Source organism: Balaenoptera borealis (assembly GCF_965194805.1).
Source record: "Balaenoptera borealis genome assembly, chromosome: 16".
NCBI classification, from domain to species: Eukaryota; Metazoa; Chordata; class Mammalia; order Artiodactyla; family Balaenopteridae; genus Balaenoptera; species Balaenoptera borealis.
The window spans coordinates 15,150,361-15,174,125 of NC_138872.1; the positions used below are offsets into that span (position 1 = coordinate 15,150,361).

At 42.0% G+C, this 23,765-nt stretch overlaps 1 protein-coding gene across 2 annotated transcripts in view; it reads left to right on the forward strand.

Annotated features, from left to right (window-relative positions):
* Positions 1 to 689: 689 nt before the first annotated feature.
* WFDC8 (WAP four-disulfide core domain 8) overlaps positions 690 to 23,765 on the forward strand; it is a 123,555-nt gene continuing 100,479 nt past the window's right edge. The window contains exon 1 of one of the 2 annotated variants that reach the window (XM_082361820.1): positions 690 to 774. The gene's annotated coding sequence lies outside the window, so the exon portion shown is untranslated. The remainder of the gene's footprint in view (positions 775 to 23,765) is intronic. The other variant, XM_082361821.1, reaches the window with a different exon arrangement.

A 23,765-nucleotide genomic window follows, 5' to 3' on the forward strand; every position in this document is an offset into this window, starting at 1 on the left:
GTCCCTTCCAGATCTTTCCTTCTCATCTGGGGCAGCCCATCCTGTCTGCATGGGAGCTGCTGACCTGCCTATAGGTAGCAAGTTCCTGAGAGAGAGAGGAAGATAGAAAGGGGAGGGAGGGAGAGAGGGAGAGAGAGAGAGGAGGAAAGGGCTGAAGGGCTGAATTTGAACTTGGAGCTGGAGGTCAAGGGCTGAGAGGAGGCCAAATTCCACGTCTGGCACCCTACAACACCCCACCCCTCCCCCCTGCGCGCCTCCAAGACCTTTCTAGGCAGCTTTTCCTACTGTTGTACTTTAAACCAAAGAAGCCATCAGAACCTTTCCTTCCTGCGAGTGTAAGGCCTCTGTGGACCCTGGTCCTACTCCCTAACCTTACACCCTGAAATTAGCTTCTGACCTGGTAGAAAAGCCACACACCTCCCCCTCCCTAATTCTCAGCTTCCTGCTGGTTCACCTTGTGAACTTCCTGGGTGAAATTTGAAACCAGCCCCTTACTCTGGAGGGCACACAGAGGGCAGAGAGAGAAGAAAGAGGCAGACCACTCGGATTGGTAGGTGGCAGTTTTAACCAGCAAGGGAACTTACTTGTTTGTTTGGGGGCGGGCTCAAGACCAGCCAATCTCTGCACCCGCCTCCAGAAGCTTAAAAGTTTACCGGGAGGCCTTAGCCTGGTTCAGCCGCATACACCGTACACCGTGCAGAAGGTCTCAACAGCATCCCTCTCTTAAGGCTGCATCCTTGGAACACCTCCCACTGTGGGAACAGTGGGCAGAAGGTACATTCCAAGCACGGGGGAGGGGGTGAGGAGCCTCCGATTGCCCGGGTCCCATGCACGGGTCAACCAGCGGTCACGTCCTCTTGATGACCTCCTCTAATAAATCCTCACCCTGGGCAGGATTTTCTGAGGTTCTGACACTTGCCAGTCCTCAAGTATGGGTTGACCAAGACCTGTTCTTTGACCAGAGCCAGTGAGTCTTGCAAGTCTTCCCTTCTCCATTCCTTTCCTGACCATCTGGTGGTAGAAGTCCCTAGCTCCACACGTGCACTGAGCCCTCACAGCACCATGAACCCCTGCATCCTCTCCCTGTCGTCCTTCTGGATCTCACTGCTGTCTGGTGGGGCACAATGTAATTGGGGAGTGGTGCACGTGGGATGAGAGGGGCAGGAGGCTCAACCCATGCCCCAGGCAAGGGGCCCTCTTGTCAAAGAGGTCAGTGCAGAGAAGGGCAGCCTCATTTAGATTCACAAGCATCAGTAAAGAATGAAGAAACTCCCCCATAGGAGTTCACAGGGAACACTTTTTGAGCACTATGTCCCAGGCGCCAAGCTAAGAACTTTCCATGCACAATCTCATTTAATCCTCATAGTGGCCTTGAGAAGTCCCATGTTTTTCAGGTGAAGAAACTGAGTCAGAAGTTTATTTTTTTATTTTTTATTTAAAAAATTTTTATTTTATTGAAGTATAGTTGATTTACAATGTTGTGTTAATTTCTACTGTACAGCAAAGTGATTCAGGTATACATATACACACATTCTTTTTCATATTCTTTTCCATGATGGTTTATCACAGGATATTGAATATAGTTCCCTGTGCTATACAGTAGGACCTTGTTGTTTATCCATTCTCTATATAATCGCTTACACCTGCTAACCCCAAACTCCCAATCCATCCCTCCCTCACCCTCCTCCCCCTTGGCAACCACAAGCCTGTTCTCTATGTCTGTGAGTCTATTTCTGTTTTGTAGATATGTTCATTTGTGTCGTATTTTAGATTCCACATATAAGTGATATCATACGGTATTTGTCTTTCTCTTTCTGCAGAGTCAGAAAGTTTAAATAACTTGCCCGAAGTCCCAGAGTAAGTCAGAGGGCTAGTTTGAACCTTGGTCTGTTTGACCTCAAAATTCTTCTAAATTATTTTTTTTTATATTTACTTATTTATTTATTTTGACTGCACAGGGTCTTAGTTGCGGCATGTGGTATCTTCGTTGCGGCATGTAGGCTTCTTAGTTGCAGCATGTGGACTCTTAGTTGCGGCATGCATGCGGGATCTAGTTCCCCGACCAGGGATCGAACCCAGGCCCCCTGCTTTGGGAGCATGCAGTCTTACCCATTGGACCACCAGGGAAGTCCCTCTTCTAATTTTAATATTCTACTTTCTCTAACTATAAAGTAGTGGTAGGCTAGTGGTTTGGGATCCACTGCGACAGTCTGAGAAGTAAGAAAAAGAGGGACAGGCAAAGATAACTCTGCATCATATTCTCCCTTTCATACGTCCTCATTTATACTCTGTCATCATGTCCTTATATACTGACTGTCAGACCATCAGGTAACAGCTCTTAAATTGTTTTCTTCCAACGACAACCTGGACCCCAGCTCCAGTCTGGACCAGGACACCAGCGCACTCAGGACAGGGAAATTGTTACCGAGTCCAAGCTCGCTCTGCTAGCTGCACGACAGGCCAATAAATTGGAGACGAGGTGTTGAGGGAAGGAATACAAAGCCGGCAGACCAAGGAGATGGCAGAATAGTGTCTCCGATAAATCATTTTATCAGGGTTTGGATGCCAGTTTCTTTTATAGCCCAGAGAGGGGGAGGAGATCAGGAAGTAAAGTAAAAAGGCCATAAATTTTGCAAGTATCCCTTGGAATGGCCAGCCTTGGTGAGGGGATGTGTTAATTTCTTCTTTCTTGCAGCCATCTACAGGTGGGCAGGGTTCCCTGAGGCAGGCCATTATGTCTGATTATAGTAACAAAACGCAAAGCAAAGGTTAAAGTCAAAGAAACAGATCGAACATGGAGTCCGATTTAGCTCTTCCTGTTAAAAAATGAAATGGAGTTTGTGAGGGTGTCTCATCCAGGCACTGAAGATGAGGCGTAGGGTGCTCAGTGAGGGATCAAGACCTATTTGGAGTGGTAGTGGGGCTCAGATGCTCCTCCTCTGGGACCCCAGGCTTAGCTGCGCTTTGGGGCTGGGAGTTTTGAGTGGAAGGAATTCCTTGTTGGTGCTTTTATGCTCAGAGCCACCAGAGGGCAGCAGAGGTCGTCATAGACCATTTCCAGGCAGGAGAAACGTTATTCTGAGTTCGTCCCAGCTTTTTCAATCCACTTTGAGAAAAAGTTACATAGCTGGGTCTATACTCCAGATCCCTACTGAATTACATGTAATAAAGTAAGACCTAACATTATGGCCTTCCTTTTCATATGATGTGGAATGCTTCTGCACTTTTGGTAACATTTATCTTGGGGACATTATCCATTATGTTGTATCAATGTTTCTTGTACCAAAGTCACAGGGCAAATTCCTTGTGGAGCTCAAGATCAGGGTTTCCCTCTCATGATAAGCTCTTATGAGAATGGGAAATAATTTATTGGACATCTCTTATGTTGCTATCGAGAGATGACGTTTCATTTTGACTACCAGGAAGCCAAGAGCTTGTTTTTTTGTTTTTTTTTTTAATTGGAGTAGAGTTGCTTTACAATGTTGTATTAGTTTCTACTGTACAGCAAAGTGAATCAGCTATACGTATACATATATCCCCTCTTTTTTGGATTTCCTTCCCATGTAGGTCACCACAGAGCATTGAGTAGAGTTCCCTGTGCTAGGCAGTGGGTTCTCATTAGTTATCTATTTTATACACAGTATCAATAGTGTATATATGTCAATCCCCATCTCCCAATTCATCCTACCCAAGAGCCTGGGTTTTGGAGCCAGAGCTGGCTTTGAATTTAGACTCTTTGTTGCTTATTATCTCTATGCAAAATGAATGAGGATAATAACATTATCACTTTGCCCACCTCACAAGATTTCTGGGAAGAGTCAATACATAAAGTAAGCACTTAGCACAGAGCCTGACACAAAATGCACACCCAATGAATGTTAGCTATTGTTACTCAGTTTCTCTACCTTCTTTTACTGTCTCTGACTTTTTTTTTTTTTTTATTCTCAGTTCAATGATTTTTCAGTTTTATGGAATCTGTTTTATAGTATTAAGTTCCTCAAATCCTGTTTGGAGGAAAGTGGTGTATACATGTATGAGAGGTTAGTAAGAGTTAGAATTCTTAGGCAGAAAGAAATATCTAGAGCAGCACTCTCCAATAGAAATATTTTGCAAGCCACATTTGCATTTCAAATTTTCTAGTAGCCACATTAAAAAAGGAAAAAGTTTGGTGTTTACTCAAAAAGTGAAATATAGAATTACCCTGTGACCCAGCAATTCCATTCTCAGGCATATACCTAAAGGAATTGAAAACAGGTGTTTAAACAAAAACTTGCACATGAATGCTCATTGATATGCTATTTACAATTGCCAAAAGCTGGAAGCAACCCAAATGTCCATCAGGGGATAAATGGATAAACAAAATAGAGCATATCCATCCAATGGAATATTATTTGGCCTTAAAAGGAATGAAGTACTGACATATGCTACAGCCTGGATGAACCTGGAAAACATCATGGTAAGTGAAAGAAGCCAGACACAAAAGGCCACATTCAAAGGAAATATCTAGAATAGGCAAGTCCATGGAGACAGAAAGCCAGTTAGTGGTTGTCAGGTCTGGTTTTAGAACAGAATTACAGTTTACCCTTGAACAACATGGTTTTGAACTGTGTGGGTCCACTTAAGTGTGGATATTTTCCAATAGTAAACACTGCAGTGCTGGTTGGTTGAATCAGAGGATGTGGGACTGTGGATCCAGAGGAGCTTCGTATAGGGAGGGCTGCCTATAAGTTATACTCAAATTTTCTACTGTGTGGAGGGTCGGTTCCCCTAACCCTGGCCTGGTTCAATGGTCATCGGTACTCAAGTGGGCTTTTTAATGTACAGATTTCCAAATCCCATCCCAGATATAAAATTTATTTATTTATTTATTTATGGCTGTGTTGGGTTTTCTGTGCGTTGCTGTGCGCGGTCTTCTCATTGCGGTCGCTTTTCTTGCCGTGCGGTCGCTTTTCTTGCCGTGGAGCACCGGCTCTAGGGGGCTTTAGCAGTTGTGGTACCTGGGCTCAGTAGTTGTGGTTCGCGGGCTTAGTTGCTCCGCAGCATGTGGGATCTTCCCGGACCAGGGCTTGAACCCGTGTCCCCTGCATTGGCAGGCGGATTCTTACCCAGTGCGCCACCAGGGAGGTCTCCCATCCCAGATATTTTGATTCAGTAGGTCAAAACTAGGGCAGGCCAAAGAAGCTGCTTGTTTATTTATTAGTAGTTATTTTAAAAGTGCTCCTCAGGGGATTCTAGTAGGTGATCTGGTTTGGGGATCTCTGAATTAGAAGTTTGTGAAAATGAAACTGAGCAGGACCCTGTGGGGCTTCTGGGCACGGAAGCCTTTCTGTGTCCCCCCATTTCTTGGTAATAGGCTTCAGCCTCCACGACCTTCCCTGAGTCCCAAAGGGCAGATTCAAACAGTTGCTAATCAGGGAAGGGAGGGGATGCAGAGACAAGGAAGGAGCAGCCGAGAAACTGTAGTGCAGCCTTGGGGCGGGTTCCCAGTTCTGCCTCAAGGGATACACATAACAATATCTTTGAGCTCTTCTGCAGAACTAAAACCCCCAACAGATGGAAGATAAACTACTTGATGAGGCATTCTTCATTCCAGAGAGAAGGTCATAGTTTGATAACATCGAGAACCATAAAAGCTCATCAGGAGAACGCCTGAGGCCAGATGAAACAGGCCCTGCACACACCCTGATCTTTATCAGCGGCCCACTCCTCACCAAATTCCCCTCCCCGCCTTTGCCAGGCAAAACAATAAAGCTATTCTTTTCTACTTCACCCAAAACTCTGTTTCCGAGATTCCATTTGGCATCAGTGCGCAGAGGCCAAGTGTTCAGCATCAAAAGCCCCTCTCAGCTACAAGGATCTGTGAGCCCAATTCAATAAACTTTTCTCTTTTTTTGGCCGTGCAGTGCGGCAAGCCAGATTTTAGTTCCCTGACCAGGGATCAAACCCCTGCCCCCCTGCAGTGGAAGCGTGGAGTCTTAACCACTGGACTGCTGGGGAAGTCCCATCCTAATTCAGTAATCTGAAATGTTCATCCAGCCTTTACCATTCTCTTGTTTTTCTTCAGCTTTCCCATTTGTTCAGAGCTGTTTATATGCTTGGAGTCATGAGTCTTTTTTGTTATTCCTTTTCTCCTCCCTCTCCCCCTTCCTTCATCTCTTCCTTTTCCAGTTTATTATCTTTTGAAAAAACTGCATAATCATTGTTGAGATATCCAAACAATACAGAAAAGTTCAAAGAGGAAGATCTCCTGGCCCATAGATAACCGTCACAAGTGTTGATATGGGTAGCAATCAGGGGAAGTGCCCGTGGTTCTGTAATATAGGCGTTTGTCATTCAACAGTATGTCATAGAGAGCCGTGATTTTTAATTGTTAAAGTATTCTGTTTCCTTAACTATTTATTAATTTTTTAATATTTAACAAGGCTTTTGCTGTTTCCCATGATCTTTGCCAAATGGTTTCAAAGGCTTTTATTTTCAATTTTATTTCAATGAAGCCAATAAGTGTTTTAGGTGACAAAGCCTCTATCTTTTTGCAACACTTCTTGGGCTTGCAGATAAGATTGCTATTGATTTTTCTTGATATAGAGTGTTCTTGGTTTCAATGTTAAGGTTCTTCTGTTCTGCATTGATCCATTTGATATGGAGCTTATATCTTTCCATTTTTAGAGTTCTCCCAGTTAAAATTATTTTCCTTTATTTATTTATTATTATTATTTTTGGCCATACCTCGCGGCTTGCGGGATCTTAGTTCCCTGACCAGGGATCGAACCCGGGTCCTGAGCAGTGAAAGCTCTGAGTCCTAACCACTGGACTGCCAGGGAATTCCCTTTTTTTTCCCCTTTAAATACAGGGTTTTCTTTCGAGCCTTCTCTCACCCAAGGCCACATAAAATGAACAACTTGCTCCCTTCTCTTCCCCTTGTTTTCTTCTGCCTTCTTAGCGCTGAAACTCAAAACCAAAGCAAACATGCCTCAGTCTCCATCAAATAGCCCAGACCATCAGGGTCCCTAAGAATGAACAGTTGAAGGTACTCAATGCAAAACTTACACTTATACTGAAATGAAAATAGTATCTTTCTAGTTTTCCTGATTACAAATTCTGGTTAAGTTCATTAAGGCTGAACTGTTTAAATTAGTTTGCTCATGCTTTAAGTGCATGTTTAACCTAGCAACTGAGTGAGCCTGCCTTGCCCTGGAATGAAGCCCTCATCCAACTGGGTAGTTGTGTGTTAAGGTTCTTGGTTACCAGCAACAGAAAGATGCTGGCTAACTCATGCAAATGGGAGTGTGCTGGAACAATATCGGAGCTCACATGATTCATGGGAAGCTGGGCCTCCATGGTTGGAACTGATGCACCCTGGAGGGTCAAGAGGGAGAAAGCATCATCTAGGCAGGAAGGTCATCTAGGTTGGGTCCCAGTGGCACTACTGTGGGCAGTTTGGTGGGCATTGCTGGCCCTGCACTGGTTGGTTGCCAGGCATTTCCTTGTGTGGAGGCTGCCAGCCCACTTGTAGGTGGGGCTGGGTCCTGGGGCAGCTGGCTTCCTGGTCCAGGGGGTCCCAGGGCTAGTGCCTGCCTGCTGGTGGGTGGAGGGGCCCCTGCAGAGAGGAAGGAGGCCCCTGCAGAGAGGAAGGAGTCCAAACTGGTGTTTGCCAGCACCAGTGTCCTCGTGGTAGACTGAGCTCCAAAAAATGGCTGCTGCCAGTGTCTATGTCCTACCTTCTCTCCAGGAGGCTTTCCAAGATCAGCAAGTGGGTCTGACCTCGGCTTCTTTCAAATTACTGCCTCTGCACTGGGATTCTGAGCGTATGAGATTTTGTGCCCTTGAAGAGTGGAGTCTGTGTTTCCTTCAGCCCTCTGGCTTTCCTGTATACAAGTCTTACTGGCCTTCAAAGCCAGACAGTTCTGGGGGTTCATCTTCCCGATGCAGGACCCCCAGGCTGGGGAGATTGGTTTGGGGCTCAGATGCTTTGCTCCTTGGGGGGAACCTCTGTAATTGTGATTATCCTCCTGTTTGTGGGTTGCCTACCTGGCAGTGTGGGTCTTGACTATACCGTGACTCCGCCCCTCCTACCCATCTCATTGTGGTTCCTCCTTTCATCGTGGAAAATCTTTTCTGCTAATCTTTAGGCCATTCTCAGAGATAGTTGCTCAGTAAATAGTTGTGATTTTGGTGTGCCAGTGGGAGGAGGTGAGCTCATGGTCTTCCTATTCTGCCACCTTGGCCACACCCTCCCCAAACCTTCACCCTCATTTGTGATGACCAACTCTCCCCAGATACTGACACGTGTCCTCTGGGGGAAAAATGGCCCCTGGTTGAGAACTTAGATCCTAACTGATGTGCTGCCCCTTCGTGGTGAGATGTGTAGACAAAAGGTCTGTTTCCTAGACTTCTGACTTGTGTTGTGGTTAGCAGGCACCTGGAACCAACCCTCATAAGACACTAGAATGGAGGAAGAGGATTCCCTGGAAGGAAATAGGCTGCTACTAGGAAAGAGAAAGGGATACTAAACAGCTTGCTTGAAGTCCTTAGGGCCATAAAGATCCCTGTTAAGAACCTTTCACATTTTATGGGTCCAAGTCATAGATGGCTGATGCAGGAGAAACTTTCATTCTAAGAAGTAATGTCAGGGAATTCCCTGGTGGTCCAGTGGGTAAGACTCTGCGCTCCCAATGCAGGGGGCCCGGGTTTGATCCCTGGTCGGGAAACTAGATCCTGCATGCGTGCTGCAACTAAAAGTCCGCGTGACACAATGAAGATCCCGTGTGCTGCAACTAAGACCCGGTGCAGCCAAAATAAATAATAAATAAATAAACATTAAAAAAAAAGGAAGTTATGTCAGGGACCTCCTTGAGGGTCCAGTGGTGAAGACTCCACGCTTCCACTGCAGGGGGCATGGGTTCGATCCCTGGTTGGGGAAACTAAGATCCCACATAACACGTGGCCAAAAGAAAAAAACAAAGAAAGAAAAGAAGTTATGTCAGCTAGATCTCCTTTCCTGACAGCTTCCTGATTTTTCACAGGTTAGTACTTGTGAAATGAGAATATACATGGCCAAGTGGTCTCTTTTTTTTTTTTTTTTTGGTGGGAATTCCCCCAAGGGGTCTTGTTAACATGCAAATTCCACTGTTCTCAGCTGGGACCCAGGATCTGCATTTCTAACAAGCTCCCAGGGAGTGCTGGTGCTGCTGGCTTTTTTTTTTAAATTGTCCTTCTTATATTCTTTTTTTTTCCCCACCCATTTAATTAAAATTCACAAAAGTCATTCTTTGGAATACCAGAATATAGTTCTGAGAGACTTTCAAGGAAATGATACTTGAGTCTTTATATAACACTGTGTTTCACAATAGTCAGAGGGAGGAAAGTCTTCAGAATCCATGAATGGGCACCAGGTAGGTTATAACCATGATGTCAGGCCTGGAACAATATATATGTATATATTCTTTTAAAATTTTATTTATTTATTTATGGCTGTGTTGGGTCTTCGTTTCTGTGCGAGGGCTTTCTCCAGTTGCGGCAAGTGGGGGCCACTCTTCATCGCGGTGCGTGGGCCTCTCACTATCGCGGCCTCTCTTGTTGAGGAGCACAGGCTCCAGACGCGCAGGCTCAGTAATTGTGGCTCACGGGCCCAGCTGCTCCGCGGCATGTGGGATCTTCCCAGACCAGGGCTCGAACCTGTGTTCCCTGCATTGGCAGGCAGATTCTCAACCACTGAGCCACCAGGGAAGCCCTGGAACAATATTTTATATGGACTCAGAACTGTCGGGATGCTAGACTCTGACTCAACACCCAGAGGCTACTTTCTTGTTTCATTTGTCCTTTTCTGCACAGGATTAATTCCTGGGTGAGGGGCTATGGTGACATCTCTAACCTATGCTTTCTTCCAACTGCTGAGGTTTCTCCAATGCTGTTCCCATAGTCCAGAGGCAGGGATTCAGCACATTCACATGTGGCTTTACCCTAAGGTATAGTTCCCCCTACTGTTTATGGCCCGTAGCATATTGACCTTCTTTACTCATATCTCTGAACTCATTTGTGAGGCTGGGTCCTTGATGAGACTATGAATAAGGCAGTTAGGGCAAAGGGGAATGATCCTCTATACTCTGACTGTAGAGGTTCAGCTTGGTTTAAGACTTGTACTTCCCAGCTGTAAAGTCACAATTTCTGTATTGCTGGCCCTTGGGGCACCAGAGATATTTCCCTAGCATATGAGCATTGTTGGGGGTTGGATGCTCATTGATTGGGGGCAGAGGAAATAATTTAATGATGATTGTTTTTGTGCCACTTACATGGAAATCCACTGGGGTCAGTGACAAAATACAGAAACAAACTCAGTTTTGGAAGGTCATGCCAAGGAGATAGCAACAATGATTGCCTTTATACAGACTGACTCATTACATGGCTAGGTTGGTACCTCGGAGAGGTCACTTGTTTATGTTGGAGGAATCTAGGATGAGAGAGATGAGTGAATTTACATCAGGGCTGACATACAGGAATTTTTCATTTAAAATTTTATATATCTAATCAACATGAAAGACAAAGCTGGGCAAGGAAATTAGTAAGAATTCTGAATTCAAAAACCTTCAAGCAGTATAGTCCAATTTATTTACTCAGAATAATTTGGGCATAATTCTTCATGAAGAATATTTCTTTTTCCTTGTTTCTTCCTTCTGTCGTATTAAGCTGATTTTCCTTAACTTCTGTCACTGTTAACAAATAAATTTAGTGATTCATACAGTCATTGGAAGAATCAATAGTTCCTTTACATGTTAGCAGAACTTCATAGCTGTTTTTAACACTAATACTCTCTCCTGATCCATACATCTATCCGTAAAATATTAGTGAGCAAATCTAGTGCTAGACCCTGAGGAGAGACAAGTTAATAAAGTGATGTTTCTGTTCTTGAGCATGTCTATAGTTTAGCCATTCACTATGGATATTGAACCGTGGTATTTGTCTTCGCCTACTCTCCACACTCCCATAACTTCTCTTTTAACTGTGCAACCATATGGTGTTGGACAGGATCTCCAAGACCTGAGGCCATCATGGTAGTAGTGACATGCTGGGGGAAGAACTCAGAGGGTCCGGATCTATGTCATTTTTCTAAGTGAGTTTAGCAAGTCATTAACTTCTCTGGGCCTCAATTTTGACAATTTCAAAAGAGTTTCGTTGGACTAAATGACTTGAGACATTGAAATTTGTGCCTATGACTGACTGTCCCCAACCCAAGTATAATGTCTTGTCACCTTGCTCCATTTCTCCTCACCTCTCACTCGATTTTTCTGGAAAAACCATGGTTCCAGGACTTCCCTGGTGGCACAGTGGTTAAGACTGTGTGCTCCCAATGCAGGGGGTCGGGGTTTGATCCCTGATCAGGGAACTAGATCCCACACGCATGACGCAACTAAGAGTTCGTATGCCACAACTAAGGGGCTGGCGAGCTGCAACTAAGGAGCCTGCCTGCTGCAACTAAGATCCAGCTCAACCAAATAAATAAATAAATAAAATAAATATATATATAAAAAAAAGATGTGTGAGTGGTCCAAAAATGGTGTATACTGTTAGTAAGGAGACTGCTGAGTATACACCAAGCTTTAACGTGCAGGCTGGTAAATGCCAAAACACAGTTACCCAGCAAGAAGTACCTTCAAACATCCTTCCTGAACCAAAAATCTGAGGTCTTGGGACTTCCCTGGTGGTCCAGTGGGTAAGACTCTGCGCTCCCAATGCAGGGGGCCCGGGTTTGATCCCTGGTCAAGGAACTAGATCCCACATGCACGCTGCAACTAAGAGTTCACATGCCACAACTAAGGAGCCAGTGAGCCGCAACGAAGGAGCCCTCCAGCTGCAACTGAGACCCAGCAGAAACAAATAAATAAATTAATTAAAACCCCCCCCCACAAACCATGGTTCCTAGTATTTGGTGTCGTTGGAATTGAAGGAGGGGGTGGCTGAGAGATCTACCTTTCAGGAAGACAAAATTTTTCACAGAGATATTTTTGTTTAAAGTTGTTTCTGTTGCCTCCGCAGCCAGTGAACACGAAGGGCTCGCACATGTATGTCAAGGTGTTGTAGTAGTATCTGGTCAAAGTTAACTTACAGGTGCCGGCCATTGGAGGGTAGTTGCAGACATCTGCGCAGGAGAATGCCAGAGTCAGGTTATCTTTTCTATGGCCAAGTTGGCATTCTTCTCCTCACGGACTCAGCCTACTAATGCTCATCAACCCACGGGAATCTGCCTGATCCTTGAACACTGGGAGATTTCCTTGAGCATAAATTTCGCTGTGTATGTGATATGGGGCAATGATTCTAGTTGGAGCCTGGGTCTGTGACTCAGATACACAGCTGGAGAAGGACAGTAAGGTAGCTCTACTACCTTAGAGATGAAAGCAGGAAAGACCTGAGGCTTTCTCCATTTATCACAGTACTCCTTCTGGATTTTAAATCTATCTCACTTCCTGATTCTCCACATGCTTTCCCATGTGGAAAGCATCTCCCAGGGACACAGGTCAGAGCCCTGACTTTCACCTCCATAGTGTCTCTGCAAACATACAAGCTAAAAAGGCCTTTGACCCTCTCCATCTACTCCGGAAGGGTAGGCTTAAAATGCCCAGTCTGGCAGAAGATGTTCCTCTCCTCCACCAGAGTCTGTGTCCTCCTCTGTCCAGCCTCCCTTTTGGCCTACCCATTCACACTCACCTTGTCTCACTGAGACCATGGAGATCAGTGGTTAGAGCAGGAGCAATGATGACCATATTGGAGACAAAGAAGGAGTTAATATCAGTCTTCTGGAAGTTCAACTACAGCCCTTATCCACAATGAGGAGTTTGCTCTGTTTACCCTGAGTATTTCATGCATGTCCGTCAGAATGTGAATCGAGCAAATTAATTTAAATAAGTAGAATGTGTGCCCTAAGTCTGTGAATGATAGCTTCTGCTTCCCTGTATCTGTGGAATATAACACAGTGGTCCCGTATGTATGTGTTAAATAGAATTGAAACTCACCTAGTACACACACATACACACACACACACACACACTCTCACTCTCACACACATATATCCCACCAATAAAGGAATTTCCTGGACACTCCAGATATCGACCCAATTTTCATAATCTCCACTCCTCTTACACTGAAATCTCTTGGAAAAAACTTAAGTCAAGTCGATTGTATTTTCTGTCTTCCTCCTTCTCCTGTCCTCAGGCAGAACTCAGTATAACTCCCAAAATCAGATGCTCTAGAGCCATACGGTTTGAGATAGAAGGAGGACTTGATTCCTGCTTATTGGCAGCAGCAACCTCTGGGCTGCTTAGACCCCCTTCTCCTTCACAGTGTCCTCCTGGGTGTTCCCTCCTATTTTGCCTTACTTCCAAGATATCCACTTTCACACAGTTGTCTTCTGAGAGCTGGAGGAAAGATGAAACCTGAAGGTGTGTGGAGGGCCATGGAAAAGATGAGGCCCAGAGAAAAGTGAATCCATTCAGACTTCATGGTGTTGCCGTTAGTAGATAGGAGAGTCCTGGACTGGGCTGATATTATATATTGCGGGCAGAGCTCCTTCTCTTGAGAGGAGGTGAACCCATCTCTCTGATTCCATCTCCTCGGGGCCTGTGCCTGGGCAGGGTTTTGGTGCATCCAGAATTAGCCTAGTGGGCAGGACAGTAAGTGCTTGGGTACCCAGCCATGTAGCTTGCAAGGTCACGGTTTGTCAAAGCTCTGTGGTGAACCTCAGCCTCCCCATCTCACCTCCACATCAAGGGATCATGATGACTCATGCTCAGGACGTCAGCATCACATCAGTATCTCAATAATGAACAGTTGTAGATGAATTATTATCCGTGCTTTAATATATAAATGTAAACATTGGAAAATCAGTTAATGTAGCCTTGAACTTAAACTGGAAGGAAAATAGCAAAATAAATATAAAATAAGATATTGATGAGGATAGTAATTGAAATGAATGAATTAGAAAAAAAGAAACACTAAAACTGCCAAAAAAAAATGAGAAGTTTGTACTTTAAAAGCACCATCAAAATGACAAAACTTTGACAAGCATGGTTAAGAAAAACAGAGAAGAAATAAACATCTTCAATAAAAAGAATGTGAAAAGGATAGAACTCAAACATGGAGGAGATGAAAAATTTACTAGGAAATGTTTTGTGTGTGTTTTTATGGTTAAAAGTATAAAAATCTCCATAAAATGAAATTAGTCAAACGGACTCAGTACATAACAAAATGCCTAACTTCATTTGTAAACATGCATGCAGTTTAAATAAATGCCGATTTTACTGGTGAGATGAGTGATTATACTGGTAAGTTTGATCAAACATTTGTTAATCATTTTCTGTATCTTTTAAACCCCCTTACTAGAAAAATATTTAAAAATTACAGAAAAATAAAAAGGTATCTATCCCTCTCAATTTCTTTTTTAAATAAATGTCTTTATTTTTATTTATTTTATTTAAAAAAATTTTAATATTTGATATCTATAGATGGTTTATTTTATTTTATTTTTTGGCTACGCCAGGCAGCATGTGGGATCTTAGTTCCCAGACCAGGGATCGAACCCGTGCCCCCTGCATTAGGAGCGTGGAGTCTTAACCACTGGACCACCAGGGAAGCCCCTCCCTATCAACTTCTTTATTGACTTGGAGAAAGTAAAGAAAGTCACTTCTCTCAATCCCTCCCTTCAATCTCCAACTTTTCCCCATATGCTTAGAAACCTACTTCTAGGTTTCAGTGTTCTTCGCTCCTCCAAATGCTAGAATCACCATTTTGAGGGTAAATTATGTTTTAGTCGTCTACTACCCATGCCTCCCAAGGTGGGAACAAATCAGTCAGTATATATTATACAGGAAATGGAATGCCAATTAATTCATTAAGTGTGTTTCATTAAGAGAGCTTCTATCTTAGTTTAAAAAAACCAAAGCCATAATTGAAATCATGCTATGCAGATGCATCTGGGACTTTTTTTTTTTTTTTTAATTTATTTTTGGCTGCGTTGGGTCTTCATTGCGGTGCGCGGGCTTCTCATTGCGGTGGCTTCTCCCGTTGCGGAGCCTGGGCTCTAAGCCGGCGGGCTTCAGTAGTAGTGGCTCGCGGGTTCTAGAGTGCAGGCTCACTAATTGTGGCACGTGGGATTAGTTGCCCCACGGCATGTGGGATCTTCCCTGACCAGGGCTTGAACCCCTGTCCCCTCCATTGGCAGGCAGATTCTTAACCACTACGCCACTGGGGAAGCCGTGGGACTTACTTTTATCCCTTAACATTATATTGCTGAGCTTTTAAAATAGCTACATGGATTACATCAATGTATCATAATTTAATTTTTTGGTATTAATGGCCAATTAGATAGTTTTTTAAGATTTTATCAAAATATAGTTGATTTATAATGTGGTGTTAATTTCTGCTGTACAGCAAAGTGATTCAGTTATATATGTATATATATGTGTGTGTATATATAAATATTCTTTTTCATATTCTTTTTTTTTTCTTTTTGGCTGTGTGGCACGGCACGTGGGATCTTAGTTCCCTGACCAGGGGTTGAACCCACGCCCTCTGTATTGGAAGGTGGATTCTTAACCACTGGACCACCAGGGAATTCCCTCATATTCTTTTCCATTATGGTTTATCACGGGATATTGAATATAGTTCCCTCTGCTATACAGTAGGACCTTGTTGTTTACCCATCCTATATATAAGTTTGCATCTGCTAATCCCAAATTCCCAGTCCTTCCCTCCCCCGCACCCCTTGGCAACCACAGGTCTGTTCTCTATGCCTGTGAGTCTGTTTCTATTTTGTAGATATGTTCATTTGTCTTGTTTTATTAATAGATTCCACATATAAGCGATATCATATGTTACTTGTCTCTCTCTCTCTTTTTTTTTGACCGTGCCACACAGCATGCAGGATCTTCCCCTGACCAGGGGTTGAACTCATGCCCCCTGCATTGGGAGCGTGGAGTCTTAACTACTGGACCACCAGGGAAGTCCTGTCTTTCTCTTTCTGACTTACTTCGCTTAGTATGACAATCTCTAAGTCCATCCATGTTGCTGCAAATGGCATTATTTCATTCTTTTTTATGGCTGAGTAATATTCTATTGTATATATGTACCACATCTTCTTTATCCATTCATCTGTCAATGGACATTTAGGTTGTTTCCATGTCTTGGCTATTGTAAATAGTGCTGCTATGAACATAGTAGATTGTTTTTGATAGATAATTACAAATAATGCTGTAGTGAATATTCTTGAACATGGATCTTTATGTACAATTATTTCTATGACATAAGTTTTTAGAGGTGAGCTTTGGGGTCAAAAGCATGTATTATACATTATAAAATTCAGCAGATATTACCCAGTTCATCACAGCCTTGCCAACGCTCATTTATCTGTAAATTTAAAGGGTGAAAAATGGCAGACCATTAACTTATATTTCCCTGACTACTAGTGGGGATGAGATTATTTTAGCATGGTATTGACATTTTGAATTTGTGAATTGCCTTGCCTCTTCTTGCACTTTGGTTATTTTTATCTTGGGATATCTTTTTTCTTACTGATTTATGAGAGTACTTTATAAATTATGAGTCTTAATTTGCTGTAAGTGTTTTCTCCCAGGGTATTATTTGCCCTCTCATCCTGTTGTGGTTTCTTCAATTGTGTACTTTTAATGTTTATATAATTATATACATATAGTTATATGCTGAAATCTGTCATTCATAAATACATGAACACACAAACAAACATAGGGGCTTCTGAGGTTTCTGTCTTAGAAAGTCCTCTATCACTCCAAATTTAGAAAAATGTTTTCATATATTTTCTTCTATTAGTTTATCATTTTATTTTTTTTACATTTACAACCTTAATATATTTGATATTTATTTTTGTATAAATGTGTGGAGTAGGGATCTAATTTGACTACCGTATCAAATGAACAGCAAATTGTCTGATCATTTATTGAAGGATATATAAAATTTCCCTTGATTTGAAATGCTACTTCATCATTTTCTCAATTATACTTGGATCACTTTCTGGATTTTCTATCTCATTTATCTATGAATGTTTTTATTCCTGTACAACTACCACACTGCTTTTAAAAAATTGAGATATAATTTACATGCTCACAAATTTAATAGTTTTTAGCAAAGTCACAAATTGTGCAACCATCACCACTATTTAATTCCAGAACATTTTCACCACCCCAGAAAGAAAACTCATACACCATTCTCCCATTGCCCTAGCCCCTGGCAACCACTAATCTACTTTCTGTCGCTATAAATTTGCCTTGTCTGTATATTTCACATAAATAGAATCATACAATTTTGGGCCTTTTGTGTCTGGATCCTTTCACTTAATCTTTCCTTTCCCTTTCTCTCTCTCTCTCTTTTTTAAAAAAGATATTTGAAATAAAACTTTATTCTGATTCTAAACGAAAGGGAGGAATGACAGTAACAAGATTTCACCACTGAATATTGTGATGTGATAGTAGCAATCTTCTATTCGACACTAAAGGAATAAACAGCTGCATTCTAAAACAGCTAAATATGCAGGTCCAAAAAAAAAAAGAAGGTATTTTTAAAACTGCCACATTCACTCTGAAGCCTGTCCTTCTCCTTCAGCACCCCAAAGGTTAAGCACATATCCTGCTCAACTTATATAATAATAAAGTGGCAAACATGCTGCACCACTGACATCATAGGACAGTTGCCTGTAAAACTAGACTTCTGACATTGTTCTCCAGACTCATTTTCTCACAGGTCGTCATCCTCATTTGGGTGAACAGTTGTCTGAGCAACCTCTCAGTCATGCTCATGTTACACAGCCAAAGCCAGGTGCATGACAGTCTGGTAGGGCAAGAGTAGGCATGCCACAAACTCCAAGTTAGGGTCTCTAATTAATTTTCTAGCCAGCCAGAGGAAGGGTTTTTCAAAGTTGAATTTACTTAGGACAGAAATTTCATAGTACTGAAATTTCTTTTTTTTAAAATTTATTTATTTATTTATTTGCTTCAGCAGTTGCGGCACATGGGCTCAGTAGTTGTGGCTGGCGGGCTCTAGAGCGCACGCTCAGTAGGTGTGGCGCACGGGCTTAGTTGCTCTGCGGCATGTGGGATCTTCCTGGACCAGGGATCCAACCCGTGTCCGCTGCATTGGCAGGCAGATTCTTAACCACTGCACCGCCAGGGAAGTCCCTGAAGATTCTTTTTTAGTGGAAGACAATTTTGTCTTACCTTTCCTGTCCTTAATATCCACTTTGTTGCCACACAGCACAGTGGGGGTGTTTTACATACTCCTACGAGATCTCCATGCCAGTTAAGCACATCCTTGTAAGTAACTCTTGATGTTACATCCAACATTATAATGCACACTGGGCTTAGATATAATAGCCATCTCTCAGTCCACCAAATTTCTTCTGACCAACTGACCATACATTGAACTTAATAGATCCTCTGCTGGTATGGAACACAAGGGGATGGACCTCAACACCCAAAGTAGCTGCATACTTCTTCTCAAATTCACCAGGCAAATGATGTTTCATGAAAATAGTTTTTCCAGTAACACCATCACCAACCAGTATAAGTTTGAACTGAACTTGGGGTTCTCCTTGGGTAGTCATTGTGATATTTCTTCCAGAAGCATCTCTGTGCCCCATCTTAACATAATATTTTTAAGGTTCATCCATGTTGTAGCATGTATCAGTACTTCATTCCTTTTTATTGCTAAATAATATTCCATTGTAGGAATATAGCACATTTTGTTCACCCATTCATCAACTGATGGGCATCTGGTTTATTTCCATTTTTTGGCAATTATGAATAAAACTTTTTCTTTTTTTGGCTGACTGCAGGGCTTGCGGGATCTTAGTTCCCCAACCAGGCATCAAACCCGTGCCCCCTGCAGTGGAAGCGTGGAATCGTAACCACTGGACCTCTAGGGAATTCCCTCCACTTTCTTGTTAGTGCCCTTTAAAGCACAATTTTTAAAAATTTGATGAAGACCAATGTATCTATTTTTTCTTTTGTCCCTTGTACTTTTAGTGTCATTCTAACAAACCATTGCCTAACCCAAGGTGACAAAGATTTGCCTCTGTGCATTTTCTTCTAAGAGTTTTATAGTTTTGGCTCTTACAGTTAGGTCTTTGATCCATTTTGTGTTAGTTATTGTATATGATGTGAGGTAGAGGTCCAATTTTACTCTTTTGCATGGGTATATCCTATCGTCCCAGCACCCAAGTGTTGAAAAAACGACTGAGTTCCCCACTGAATTATTTTGGCCCCTTTGTTGGAAATCAATTGATCAAAAATGTAAGAATTTATTTCTGGATGCTCAATTTTATTCAGTTGACCATATCGGGAGAAAATAGGGTTAATGTATCACAATAGGGTAAGTGAAGCAAACACCGAATTGCATAATACCATTGTATTAAGCAGTAAAGTTTAATAGAAGATAAAAAGCTTGAAATGTAGAAACATGAGGTGACTAGTCAGGCCTACCCCCCCGCCAGCTTTATTGAAGTACAGTTGATAAATAAAAATTATATTTAAGGTGTGGAACATGATGTTTTGATATACGTATACACTGTGAAGTGATAGCAAATTAACATATCCATCACCTCATATAATTACCATTTGTGTGTGTGTGTGTGTGTGTTGTGAGAATATTTAAGATCTACCTAGTAGAAGCTAAACTCTTGATGTCTATTCCTCACCGTTAGGCCAGGAGTCTGGAGGTGCCTTGTTCCATGGTTCCAACGGTGTCAACATTTTTGTTTAACTTACTAACTAGCCCAGCTCCCAATAAGGAGAAGGAAAACTGAATGGGAGAGGGTCTAGGCTATAATGAATTGAATAAATATCCCCCAGCATGCTGGAAACCTTGGTGTTTTGCATGAAGTATCTCTGTTATCATGTGCAGTGAAAGTCCTGCGCTGCATGTCTCTGGGGGAAGAAAGTGAGATGTTCCATTTCAGTGGAAAGCACACAGCACAAATTTTAGATGAAAGAGGTGTGAGGCAGAAAACAATGAGGGTCATTAAATTTCCTTTATTTTTTTTTCCATTGCGTTTTCTGTTCTGTCTAGTAGAAAACTAACAATTGAAAGTTCTTGAGAAATGCTTGAGACACTCACGTACCCAGTAGCATTCCACTAGAGGGAAGGACTTTGTATCGGACCAGGCAATTTCATTGCAGTTATATTTCACTTCCGGCTAAGCCTCTTTTTTCTGTGGTGTCACAGCTTCCTTAACCCACATTTATGGGCTCAATTGGAATTCTCTTTCATCTGGTAAAGCAGGAAAAGAAGGATTATATTTTTATCTAAAGTGAATGAGCCTATCAAGGGGGATATGGTTAATGCGTCACCGAAGGGACTCTGAAGCCCTAGAGCATGTATTGTACATCATCTGAGGCGGTAAAGGTTCATGGAAGTTAGAAAGCATGAAAGCCTGAAAGATGGAAAGATTAAAAACTACCCAGGAAGTCCCACCATGAGCTTATATTTCTTCTGTCTAGAATGTTACTTTGGGTTACCCAATGTGTAAAGAGCCCAGTTAAACAGAGGTTCTGGCCAAAGGTGGGGCAATATGGAATGTACAATATTTGGAGGAGGAATGTTTTTAAAACAAGTTACAGCCTTATAAGATACAGCACAAATATGCTACGTATTTTTCCTTGCTTGTATTATAGAATTAAATGAAATTCCCTCTTCTCCATTTTACTTACTGTTTTATTTAAGATATGTTGGTTGATGTTGAAACTTGCCATTTGATACGCTGGTTGCAGAATTTCCTGGCAGGATTCAGGTAGTGCTAAAAGAGAAGGGACTTTACCTGTACAACCCTAGCTCTGAAGGTAGTTGAGGTAGTGAACGGGACTTCCAATGGTCTCTTTTTGGGTTGTGTTAAATGCTTTTGGCTATTTTAATCATAAGCCTTAAAAAGTTTATGAATGGAAAACAGTGCATATTAGTTAAAGACTCAAGGGGTGGAATGTAGTGAGTATTTTTGGTTTTGTCCACTATCCTCCATCTGGTAATAGCACCCCAATTTTTCTTTGCAGAACTTTCCCTCCACATATTGGACTCTCAGTCATGGTGTCCTTTCTTTCCTATAAGTGTGGGCAGGAACAACTCATGAATGGGAGAATGGGGAGCTGTGAGTATTTGGATAAGAGTCAGAGAATCTAGGCTTTTAATGTTCAGGGATTTTGGTTCATATTGGGCAAATTTTTTTTTTTTTAAATTTTTTGGCCTTGCCATGCAGCATGTGGGATCTTAATTCCCTGATCAGGGATCGAACCTGTGCCTGCTACATTGGAAGCGTGGAGTCTTAACCACTGGACCGCCAGGGAAGTCCCAGGCAAATCTTAATTCTGTTATCTTATTAGTGCCAGGATATTTTCTTTTTGCTAAGGTGATAAATTATTATTTTGTACTTGGACATTATGAGTGAGAAAGGTTTAAAACATTTTAGCTTGTAATGCATAGACTGTATCAATTCTGTTATATATATTATGACTCCACATCTCCATGTGATTAATAATATATATTCTATGTGGCAACAAATATAAGCAACCTTGATATGGATCTAGGTGGAACATTATTTTTGAAAAATGTTAAACTTATGTTTTAAAATTTCTGATACCCTTTAAATGTTTTTGCATACTTGAGTTCTAGAGTGTCATTATGATCCAGTCCTGTGCTGATAACGTAATCAATATACAATTAGTTTCTCTGCTATGCAAGGTCATATATTGTTAGAGGAAGCCAAGGGAGGCATAATTCCTTTTTTATTTTTAAGGCTTTCATAATTAAACTGTATAAAAGACTTGGAATCTGATTTAATAGTCAGTGGGTAGAGGCTAAGTATCTTGTGTTGGCTGGAGTACATTCTCCACAGCATGGAGAAAGATCAGGCCAAAAGCTGGAGTAAAAGGTATCTGAAGGTTCTGGTTCCATGGTTCCAGCAAGGTTAACATCTTTGCTTCTCCTGATCACCAGCTCCATTGTCCTTATTAGGACAAGGCTGAATAGTGGCAGGGCTGGGTGGGAGAGGCCCTAGGCTATAATGAAGGAATAAACATATTCCAGAGTGCTGAATACCTTGTATTTTTCCCCTATGTGTTCAGAAGAAGGGCTAATTGATGGCACCATTATTTAAATATTGGGTTCCCGAAGTTCCTGTGTGGTCGTGTGCAAGCATGGGAGTGAATGTTCAGAACTGCAGGTCCTCAGGGAGAGAAGATGAAATGTTCCATTTCAGTGTGTGAGGTCTAAGACACTGGGTGAAAATGTTATGGGGTGGAAAACAGTGAGGGTCATTAACTCCCTGCTTTGTCTGGGTAAAACTTTTAAAAGAAGGATGCTTGAGAAAAGCTTGGAGTACCTAGTAAACCCATTAGAAGTCTATTTAAATAAGGAAGGAGTCTACATTAGACCAGTTATGACATGGTCCAAAGGCACAAGTACATTTTATGAGAAAGCAAATTACACTCTCAGCCCATGAAATATACTCTTCTTGTTGTGTTGTGTTGTGTTGTCACAGTATTTGAAATCCACACTTATGGTTTCTTCAGGAATTCTCAAAGACCAGATGACTAATGGTGAAAAAAGGGTCTGATTTGCACAGTCCTTCTGTGTCTGTGTGTTAGGACCGATTGAAAACAACTGCTTCAACATTTATAGCTCCATTACCCTGAAGGACAGCGAGGAATGAAAATTTTCCAAGTGGCAAGAGCTTGAGGAAATATCTGTCCTTGTCCACTTTACCTGGAAGCAAAGACAACCTAATTCATGGATTTATGGGAAGTTGTAATGGTCTGCCTGTATTACAAGGATAGTGGAATCAGTAAGATTAAAAATTGGTGAGAACAGGGACTTCCCTGGTGGTGCAGTGGTTAAGAGTCTGCCTGCCAATGCAGGAGACACGGGTTCAAGCCCTAGTCCGGGAAGATCCCACATGTTCTGGAGCAACTAAGCCCGTGCACCACAACTACTGAGCCTGTGCTCTAGACCCTGCAAGCCACAACTACTGAGTCCGAGTGCCACAACTACTGAAGCCCGCGTGATCTAGGGCCCATGCTCCGTAACAGGAGAAGCCACCGCAATGAGAAGCACCGCAATGAAGAGTAGCCCCCGCTCTCCTGGAATGAGAGAAAGCCTGCATGCTGCAACAAAGACCCAATGCAGCCAAAAAATTAATTAATTAATTAATTAAAAAAAATCTGGCCAGAGAGGAAAAAAATGTATATTTATCTACAAGAGATATGTATCTTGTTCATCTTGCAGTTATTTTACTTCTTGGATATTTATATTCATATCTTTCACCAAATTTGGGAAGTTTTCAGTCATATTTTGTCAAATATTCTTTCCTCCTTTTCTGTCTCACTTCTTCTGGGACTCCCACAACGAGTACGTTGATATATTTTGATGATGTCCTACAGGTGTATTTTCTTTCTGTCCTTGAGACTTGATAATTTCCATTGTCTTATGTTCAAGTTCACTGCTTTTTTCTTTTGCCTGCTTAAATCTGCCTTTGAATTCCTCTAATGAATTTTTCATTTCAGTTATTGTACTTTTCAGCTCCAGAATTTCTTTTCTGTTTGTTTTTAGTTAAAAAAATCTCTTTATTGATATTTCCATTTTATTCATACATTTTCTTTACTTTCTTCATGTTAGTTCTTTGAGCATCTTTAAGACAGTTGTTTTAAAATCTTTATCTAGTAGATCTTCTATCAGATCTTCTTCAGGGACAGTTTTGGTTGATTTAT